The sequence below is a fragment of the Haliotis cracherodii genome, unplaced genomic scaffold (assembly GCF_022045235.1).
Source record: "Haliotis cracherodii isolate W230 unplaced genomic scaffold, xgHalCrac1.p SCAF_2, whole genome shotgun sequence".
Lineage (NCBI taxonomy): Eukaryota > Metazoa > Mollusca > Gastropoda > Lepetellida > Haliotidae > Haliotis > Haliotis cracherodii.
Window position 1 is genome coordinate 7060438 of NW_027266275.1, and position 9025 is coordinate 7069462.

Consider the following 9025-nt stretch of genomic DNA (forward strand, 5'->3'; position numbering starts at 1 on the left):
TTGAAACAGGCTTTGTTCTAGAATTTACTGTGGGATCAACTTCGGAATTTATGCTTTGAGACACTTTTGCATTCATGACAATGGTACTTGTGTATATGGCAATAAACGAGGAAGATCTTGGCCAAACTAGGAGCGCAATTGCAACCTTCTCCCTGAATAGACCCTTTTTATCATCCTGTGTTGTGTAGCGAACCATTTATACAAGTTAAAAGTGTTATACGAGACACATGTATCGTAACCTCTCTAATTATTGTAACGCCGTAATATTGGTGGCATTTGGCACGTATTGCTTTTGCTGTTGATATATTTGATATCAAAAGACACGAGGGTGAGATTTTATTCATCATCCAACATCATTCTTTCATCAGTGTAAAAAGTACTGGAAACAGCTTCAGTAGCAGAGCCGTTAGTGATGTCATTTGATTGTGACGTCATGGCACCCAGTGACGTCACAATGGTCTGCAAAGCATTGTGATGTATTTCATTGCAGCGATATCTACAGTGTAGATATCGCTTGATCTCATCCAAGCGATATCTCCCGTAAGAGCCAGTTTTGGATGATATAATATATTTTTTCACGATAAAACTGTCGGCCCGTTATAATGTACTTTTAATAACTTGGTTGTTTGTGACAATATACATTAATATATATTCGTACCTAATTAAGCTCACATCACACACTCAAGAAATACAAAACTGCAGTCAAAATGTAACGTTTGTCCTTAATATACAAGGGACACACTGAATAAAATCCACGTTCCAGAAAAGGAAATAATAATGATCCAATAAATAAGAATATGATCCATCGATCTTATCCCAATCCATAATTAAGTTCAGATGGAAACTTACGCCAGTGAGAGTCAACTAATAGTTCAAGTAATAGGAAATAAAGGCTAGCTGAGTCCCCATGCCGACCATGAAGGCAAACTTATTTGGCTATTATATTGGGTATTCTACAAGATGTGCTAAAGCAAAATATATGTACTCAACAGTATACAGCTGTTACAGTGTATGTATTAAGGTTTTAAAAAAGAAAGGGTACATATCAAACCAAACTGACTAAACCTGTTACAGAGAAAGTAGCTATTTAATCAGATGACTCACCAGAGTGCACATGTCTAAATTTTTAAATTTATATTTTCAAAATGAGACAAATCTGAGTATGAACTGAGCACTTCCAAAGAAGACCATATCATTTGATCCCAGAGCATACCATGCCAGAAGTATCGTCAATGTCCGTGTTCAGGGTACATACAAACCATTCAATAAATTCTTTTCCCAAACTGTGGACCATATCCGTATCCACCTTAAGATGATTTATAGCCTCCGAAAGGGTGTAAGGAAGAGCTTTAGAAGAAGAGAACTGATCCACAGGCGGACATTCCAGCTTCTTCTCAATCCCATCAAGACCAGCAGCTATGGTTGCCGCCAGAGTGATGTAGGGGTTGCTCATCCCACTTGGAATGCGATTTTCCAGATAAGTGCCAGCTTCTTAAGACTTGACTTTCACACACGCAGAACGTTTATTCGTGCTCCAGTAGATCAGTCCAGGAAGATTGGGTTTGTGCAAGCGATTGTAACAGTTGATGGTCGGGCAGAAAAATGCACTCAGAGCCTTCGCATGTTTCATGAGACCAGCCAGCCAGTGTCTTCCCAAAGTGCTGAGACCATGGTCACTGTTAGGATCGTAGAAAACATTGACGCCACTTGATGAAGACCATAGAGAATGGTTAAAATGCATTCCTACTCCGCCACATTCTTGCATGGGGTTGAAACTAACTGAATAATCTTTCTTATCCCCTATTTCTAGAATTCCGTTCTTTAAGGTAATACATGAATCAGCACTTTTGATGCCATAGGATGGTTGGAGTACCATCTCAAACAACCCTGCATTCCCCTCAGAATGGAAAGAGCCTATGTCGACACCTGCTTGGTGCATGTGCTTTTCAAGGTAAAATAGAAAACCGTCATGTTTGCTGACTAATCTGTGACGCATGTAATCTGGTTCAAGAAGATACGGTCTGCCAGCTTGTGTCAGTGTAAATTCAACTTCGTATCCAGAAAATAGGCTCAATCCATGATTGGTCAATTTCTCCAATTGTTGTCGAGCAACATATCGAGGACATGCAAGCTGTGCCGATCCATCCTTTAGCCAGTAGCCTTCGCAGATAATTTCGGCCACCAAGATGTCATCCTGCCCCGACCAAGACACATTATACAATGTATCGATATCAGGGCGTAGGTAGGCCTTGGGTGCTCTAAAATCTGCCATGTCCTCTGATGGGCAGGTACCTTCTTTGTGGAGGCCAAATGATAGAAAACCTGAAATACATATTTTAAGAAGAACGATCATTTACACAACATATTTATAAGATAAGCATCATGTGTTTCCTCATTTGCTGGTTTTCACATCGTTTGATGCCCGGACATCTTATTTTGGATCAAGAAAAGTATTCGCACGCAGCATAAAAGTCAGAAAATATTTCCAGGAGCCAATCACATTTAACAACGTTTTTCAACCAATCAGATTGCAGCACAGACTCGCATTCATTTCACAACAATATTTGAAATATAATCTCCAAACATAGTAGGGGATACACGGAAATAACATAAAATTTCCAAAATTGTAAGAGATATTAGTTTCTACTATTAGTTTAGGATAACATTGAACAAATTAGAAACACGATTACAACCGATAATGAAGTCAGACAGGTGTTATGACCGCCAGGACGATAGGGATAAGATGGAAAAGTTCTAAGTTGAAATGAGTAATACCGCCGAGATTTGTCAAACATCAATTCACTCGACGAGGCATACTGCGTATGAGTCTCCCAATGGCGTTCACCTGGGACGCACTGAACGGGGTCGACCGTCAACATTTTAGGTTTGTTGTACCTGTTCCACTGTCCGCTAATCACACTGTAACACACTGAACATTTTGACCACTGCACGTTGACTGCATGCTCAACAAGTATAAACTTAACAAACTCTTAAACTCAAGTTCGCTTCGTATATACATTAGCATTATTCTGATGTAAACAGCGCCAGCTTCGCCGACCCCTATCTATTTGTATTTTTTCTATTGAAAGCCTGAGGGGACATGGGGGTGATGGGTAATTGTATACCCGTGACGATCCGGGTTAGAATAGGTCTTCAGCAACCAATGCTTGCCGTAAAAGGCGACTATGCTTGTCGTAAGAGGCGACTAAGGGGATCGGGTGGTCAAACTCGCTGATTGGTTGATGCATGTGATCATATTTCAATTACGTGGGTCGATGCTTATGATATCACTCACTGGATTGTCTGGTCATATAGCTGGAATATTGTTGTTTGTTTATTGTCGAACGCCGCACTCAGTAATATTCCAGCTATATGACGACGGTCTGTGTAAATAATCGAATCTGGACCACACAATCCAGTGGTTTTACAGCAAGCATGGGTTGCTGAATACCTATTCTACCCCGGATCTTCACGGGTTGAAATATTGTTGAGTGCGGCGTTAAACAACAAACAAACAACAATATTCCAGCTATATGACCAGACAATCCATCCTTTCTAATTTCGATGCATTTCTAACAGTTATTGTTCATTTTGGTAATTGTGTTTAACACTATTCCGTCATGTGTTCAGTAAAGTAAGGATAAGATATATGGATGAACATCTTCTATTTTACAATTAGGTGCAGCATTTCGGTGTAGGTTCTAACGTTATCGAACAAGTGATGTGCAGAGTATGGTTGACAAGCATATATACAGGTATGACGCAGTGTTTATACAGTTTCCCATACTTGCCGTAAAAGGTGACTATGCTTGTCGTAAAAGGCGACTAACGGGATCGGGTGGTCAGGCTCGCTGACTTTGTTGATGTATGTCATCGATCCCAATCGCGTGGATCGATGTTCAGGATGTCAATCACTGGATTGTCTGGTCCAGACTCGATAATTACAGACCGCCGTCATATAGCTGGAATAATTGCTGAGTGCGGCGTTAAACAACAAACCAACCAGTTATACAGTTGCGTAGATTGGGATGTACATGTAGATACACTTGAGTCTACCCTACTGTATAAACATTGCCTCCTACGTGTATATATACTTGCTTACTGCACTCTGTAAATCACTTGCTTGATAACGGTGTTAGAACCTACACCGAAACGTCGCTATTAATTGTAATCAAGAAGTTGTTCATCCATAAATTCTTATCCTTACTTGAGTGTAGAAGCCGGTTATGTCCACACAATGGGTGAGATAAGGTAAATATCTTAAAAGGCGAAGCCAGTAGTATAAACAAGAGACTTGTGACTGATTAGGGTATTGATGACTTGACGGTACGCAGGGAGGATGTAACATCCTTGATCACGGTTGATTGATGGTTGGAGTCTTTTTTTATGTTGATGAGGTCTTGGACTTTTCTGATTTTGAAGTTTTTGAGGCTGGTTGTGAGGGCTTTGATTTTGTCCCACTGAATGCTGTTGTTGGGGTTGTTATAGATTTGGTCTGATGGAGCTGACTCGAAGTCAGCTCTGTCTACTGAGCTTTGATTTTCTTTAATTCGGGTTTTGAGGGGCCCAGTGTCGGCGAGGGAGGTAATGGCATGGTAGTTAAAAACAACTACAAATTGTTTTAAACGCTGATGAACTATTTTAGGGAAGTTATTTTATGGTAAATATAATTTGACAAACAAAGAGTTTGCGGCAGTGTTGATGCATCGCATCAAAGTTTTCCTGTATAAAGGTTTTGTATAAACGACCAAATTAATAATATTAACACATGTGATTTGACTTTTACAAAGGACCCGTGAAGATCCGGGATAGAATCGGTCTTCATGATTGTCGTAAAAGGCGACTACGCTTGTCGTAAAAGGCGACTAACGGTGGTCAGGCTAGGTGACTTGGTCGATACATGTCATCGTATCCGAATTGCGTAGATCAGTGCTCATGCTATCAATCCCTGGATTGTCTTGTCCAGACTAGATTATTACAGACCGCCGTCATATGGCTGGAATATTACTGAGTGCGGCGTTAAACAACAAACAAACAAACTTTATCAAAGTGTTCTTCGTACAAGTTGTAAATTTACCTGCAAAGAGGTTGCAGCCGATGCCGGTCTCCAAGGTTTTTTTTACATGTCTTGCGGGAACAATTCTTCCTCTTGATCTTCCGTGTATATCAGCAACAGAGAAGCGGACATAGTCGTACTTGTTGATGTGAGACATCTTTTAGTTCTGGACGTTCCTGTTATATTCCCCAGTCGCCGGCACTGATATACATAGGTGTTCAAGAGCTCGCCCTGTAAATTTGAAATGATGTTGTAAATAAAAGCGACAAGACACTTTACATAAACTCAAGACATCGCTGCTGAAAGCTAAGTACAATTCTGACTGTATCATTAGCGTATGTTGTAGAACCACTATCACATAGTGACGATACCGGGTCTAATCCAAAGACGACAATGTTCACAAAGATTGGACCCCTGGAGTTCCCGGGTTAGAATTGGTCTCAAGTGCTTGTGGGAGAGTCGACTAAATGAATCGGGTGGTCCGCGATCTTATTGATTGCATTTCAATTTCAGTAGTGAAGGACGTTGCACATAATATCAATCAATTGTTTGTCTTTCCCAAACTCGAATGTTTCGAAGCCGCCGTCACGATTATAGCTGAGTGAGACGTTAATCAATAAACGAAAAATCCATAAAGGCAGGACAAAAAAACATACATACATCTGGGTTTTTCGCGTAATGTCTGATAAGTAACAATTAACACAACTGATAACAAACGCAATCGCTCTTCTCCGCCCAGAGATCAGTATACGTGTCTTTTTCTTCTTAGTTTTTGTTTAGCGGCATCCTATGTGCTGTTTCAAACTCTCGATGATATTAAGCATGCACTGGTAACATATATCCCGTCTACACACGAGATGGTTGAGTAATGTGTTTAGCAAAATGACCTCTAACAATACATAACTGCAGGAGAAAATCCTGAGCGTTTCACAGACACCTGTAAGGCAAGTAGATAAGCCACGAAAGCATTTATAATGAGCCAATACTTACTCAAGTGAACAATTTTCCAACCAATGGGATCTTGTGAGCGTTATTGTTACCGTAGAGCGGCATGGAAACGGTGTGAGAAATGTTATATGACAGGACTTATTGAGTCAGGCATCAAACACTTGTTTATGCAAACCGTTTGAGTGGCTGTCCTACTGAGAGGGAAGGACGTGCTTACCCTTACACCTTGTGACCCATTCATGTAACTTCCCCCGCAGTGTTGCCTCTATGAACAATGGAAACTGTTCTGTGGATACCCGAGTGGTTATTCTCATATATAGTTAGCTTGTAGTGAGTGAGTGAGAGTATGGTTTTACGCCGCTTTTAGCAATAATCAAGCAATACCACGGTGGGGAGACGCCACAAATGGGCTTCACACATTGTACCCATGTGGGAATCGAACCCGGGTTTTCGGCATGAGCGAAGGCTTTAACCACTAGACTTCCCCACCGCACATGTAGCTTGTAATGTTTGGTTGTAGGTCTTTTATGGAACTTAATACATAGCTGAGAGGGGTGAGTGAAAAATGTACTTGCGACTGTGAAAGAAACAGTTACGGAGACAATATGTTAATTGAATGTGTACCAGAGCGTTGAGTCATCAATGATTACTTCTTAATTATAAGAAAAAACATGATGATTAATATTGCACTGGCTACACACAATGAACAGATGGTTAAACTAAATAGAAAAATGAAAACTTCCCAGACATATATTAATCAACATTAATGTTACTAATTTATTTGGTTCAACTTTAATGGCCATCTGCATTGCACAACTTGTTATATGTTACTGGATGTGTATAAGTATAATATAATGAGAAGGTTTGTCTGCAGGATAAAGCGAACGGATATAAACGGTATACGCTTCGGTATATACGGGTAGAAAATGCAAATTTGAGAGGTCAGGTCGGTACTGCTTTCAGTCTTAAGAACAATCATGGTGTCGCCCTTGTCAATCCGCGATCGAGAAACTATTGTTATAATTGTTAACACTATCAAAATTATATTTAGAAAATCTAAAATACTGAAAATCAGTGTCTAACTTGGACGTAGCTGAGACATTTTACAAGTTTAGGCAGCTTTGGACATATAAATTGTGAAACAATTAAGCGAGGACACCAGCCTTGTGGGATCAGTTTCCATATCTGTGCTTGTAGACCTCAGAAATATGTCCGGACTGTCACCATGTTTAACCTCGTGGCTGTGTGTACATCTGACTCTACACTTACTACAACGTTACGGCCAACTGATGACAGGCCACGCAGACTCACGCAAACTTGACGCAAACATGACGTCGCATGGACTAGTGTTTGAGCTGATTCCCTACGATATAGGGCAGTTACTCTCGAGGGCGGACCGATGCATTGCCGCGAAAAGCAAATGGAAACAGAATGAGTAGGGAAACCATGCATCAGTACGATCTACTTTTGACTTGACTCTAAAACCTGGAGACATGTCCATTCCTCCTTTGTATTGGATTCCAAAGCTCCATAAAAATCCATCCCGCAAATGTACATCCAAACCACTCTCTCTAAGATTAACCATAATCCTTAATTCAATCAAGGAAGGACTTTCTTCATTGAAAGTATTTGAGACAAGTGGAATTAATACCATGAGGATTCTCAAAACTCAAAGGATTTGATTGGAACATATTTTATTGCGGAAAATCAAATGGATTAGGCACAAGTGACACACTTACGAGGGCTTCTAAAATAGATGAGCAAGAACTGAAAGGATTTGATTGACGTTTTACAATCTCAGAAAAAAGTAATTGAGTGATAGCATGGGTAAATCTTCTATTTAACATCATGCATGTTGATTAGCATAAATAAAAGCGATAAAAACCCTTCCATAACCTATTCCGTCTATATTATTGGTATGTGTTAATTAATCACTAACAAATAGTGGTGACACGAGGTACCCTGCCCCGAACTGTCTGGTGGATATTGGATGTTTTTGATCAATCTTAACCTTTATGTATAGATGTTAATATGAAGCAGATGAGGCGATTTCACTGGTCCCTTATATTTCTGTCAAGTGGGTAAATCAGTGGAAGGGAATTGCTATTTGATGGTTTTTGAACGCTATCAAAGCATCGATCCACCTGAAACTTCAGTTAAACTTCTTGATCAAATTCCCTTGTTTCGACTTTGCCAATCCGAGCAGAAACGCATCATAAAGACGAGCTCGAGGAGTACAGTGATGCTCATATTCTGCCTAAATGTGATATATCAAAATTACACATAGATGTTGTGTATGATGAACATCTTGACATCTTGTTTTCTGAGCATTCTTCAGATTACATTTGCATTGATTATTGACAAAGTGCCCCGAACCTTTGACCATAGAGACGTACATGTAGGTATCTTCACCACGTTTAGTTTGGTGATAAATGCTCCACGATTCAAGAATGAAGTTTTGCCGTAAATTTTCTCTTTCCACTTTGTACACAATGTCTCCACACAATGGTAAGTCTCGGTCAAGGGTATTTGAAAAGTTCAATACGCTGTTACTATCGGGGCATACCAAGAAACAATTAGGATTATTTATAAATTCTAACATTTTAAACCGACCTATGAAGATCCGGGGTAGAATAGGTCTTCAGCAATATAAGACATAATATGGTAATGTTAATAAAACTCATAATTAGTTGAGTTATTGTGTTCGAAAATGCATGCTCGATTGTACCTAGGAGTTGAGAAATGTAGACACCCTCTTGTCACACAGTGTTGTGGAGAGGTTCTTGTCACTCATAATACATAAATCTAAGTACGAAACAGATGAGACAGTTACACTAGTGTCTTACATTTCTAGACAGACCAACAGAATTGTCTATTAAATTCTCACTCTTGAATATAACATACAATACATATAGAGAATTTCACCCGAGTGTCTTTTGATATCAAATATATCAACACGAGTTGCTAAAAGTGGAAAAAATCCGAGCATCATAGTACGTCTTGTACCTTCTTCTCCTAATT

The 9025-nt window shown here is 39.7% G+C and overlaps 1 pseudogene; it reads right to left on the reverse strand.

The window, feature by feature from the left end:
* Window positions 1–1192: 1192 nt before the first annotated feature.
* LOC139469526 (lengsin-like) lies at window positions 1193–5213 on the reverse strand (annotated as a pseudogene).
* Window positions 5214–9025: the final 3812 nt, after the last annotated feature.